The sequence below is a fragment of the Mixophyes fleayi genome, chromosome 2 (genome assembly GCF_038048845.1).
Source record: "Mixophyes fleayi isolate aMixFle1 chromosome 2, aMixFle1.hap1, whole genome shotgun sequence".
NCBI classification, from domain to species: domain Eukaryota; kingdom Metazoa; phylum Chordata; class Amphibia; order Anura; family Limnodynastidae; genus Mixophyes; species Mixophyes fleayi.
The window spans coordinates 238333318-238335462 of NC_134403.1; positions in this window are offsets into that span (position 1 = coordinate 238333318).

Consider the following 2145-nt stretch of genomic DNA (forward strand, 5'->3'; position numbering starts at 1 on the left):
TAAATAGTTTTAATACATACTATAAATATTTAAAATTTTTTGAAGAGTTTAATAACAATATGTTAGAAAAACAGATTCATTGGTGTGTGTGTCTTTATTAATATATTCTAATTACACAACATGTGGGTCTAAGGACAAAAGGGAATGTATATAATAATCCAAAAAGACTAACATTTATGGAAGATGGTTTGTTTAGAACTCCATCATTATTTCTATAGCAGAAAAGGTTTGCATTTGCTCTTTGCATGTCAGCAAAAAGGAACATGTGCCCTCCACCAACATTCCACCCCACCAAGATGTAGGCCATCTGTGCCCTGTGTACAAGATTAATTCCAAAAGGTATATGGCAAATGCCATAGCTAATAAGCTAGTTCCCCAAATCATATGCCATTGTAGTGATAGTCCAAGATTAACTTCAAGTGTCAGAGCAAAGCCAGTCATACATTGAAGAGAACATCCAAACTGTACACAGATGAGTCCATGTTTGGGAATTGAACTCATACCCTCAGTGCTGTAAGGCAGAAGTGCAACTGATGCAATGCACCATGCTACTCGACTGACTGTGGTGAGCCTGCTGTTTGGATAAAGCTAAGTACATCACATAACCTGTAAGCCGTAGATCCAGATTAAACTAGGTTTCCAGGAAATGTTGCATTTAACTCCAAGAAGCCTGTCCCCTCCAACCCCCCCCCTCTTAGTCCTTTCCTAGTAAATAATGTCAGCATGCACATAATAATGTGCATGTGAACTGTGGGCCATGACGCTTTTTGAAAATTCAAACAATTAACATTGTCAGCCATTAAAAAAGAACTTGCCATAATCAAGTTGCAGCAGATCACAATACATGTTAAATATGAGGGCAGATTTGACATTATGCTTCAGCGTGTAGAACAAAGTTTAAAAAAAACGAAAAAAATTGGAGCAAGTTCCTGAGGTGTTTCTTGGATGAATGATTAAAGTCCACAATCTGCACATAAATATTATGGGTATGCTTGGTATTTTAATGCATGTCTGCACTTTGCAAAGTGCTAACCACTGAGCTTCCTGTGAGATTCCTCTTTTGTATGTAATGCTCTTCAAGCTGGTTTTTCAAATTGAAGTTTGTGTTAGTGGTTACCTACCCCACTTTCCAAAAAGGCAGTCATGAGTTCTAATCCAGACACACACCCTTTATCTGTGTTGAGGTTGTATGCACTCTACGGTGTGTGTGTGTGTGTGTATCATTTATGGAAGAGTATGCTATGCATTTTCATAACGACCCAGATAGAATTATACAACTGCATACATTTTCAGAGATCCTTTATGCATGTGATTTTAATCGAGCGATATACATGCATTTTGCGTACTATACGGCAACTTGAACTCCAAAACACACAAAGCCCTTCAGCAATCTGTCTTTTAGGAATAAGTGTGGATTACACTAATTAATAGCATACGAAAAATATTGTTCAAAGTGTAACACGTCTGTTAAACTTGATAATGAATAATTAGTTAACAACTATACTGTTAAAATACCCACAGGGATTGTGTTTTGGTATGTGTAAACAAACTCGTCAGACCTCCCACATTGGCCGTGACGTATACATTGCTTAGCTTAACGTAAAGTGCTTCCGATCCATTGCTTCTTCTTCTACTGAAGAAGTCGGGTGTGTTTTCCGACTTTGAAATTCTTATTCCTATAGCGTAAGTGTAAAAGACCGCATGTGGGTGTGTTTTTCGAGTTTGAGATTCTTATTTCTCTAGCGTAAGTGTCTGCGTCTCTTAGAGTACGCTACGCAAATGACAATGCGAAAAGATAGGTACCTTAATGAATCAGGCCCCTTGTCTTTATCTTCATATGTTATCTCGATTGAATATTTGTCATGGGGCATTGCCCAGTCCTTGTAGGTATAGATTTGTCAAATAACACAGGAGTGAGATTTTGTAAGTTTAACCCACTCTGGTTGGATACTATGAGTACTAGGGTGAACCTTATCGTTCCTTGGGAAGGGTTTTTTACCGATAATAAGTTATCTTTGTCTACGAATATTCTTTGGGATGCATTTAATGCCTTCTTAAGGGGAACCCTGATTAAAAATATTTCTGAAGTTAATAATTCAAATAGAAGAATAGAGTCTAAATTGGAACAGCGTTGCAGGGATCTAG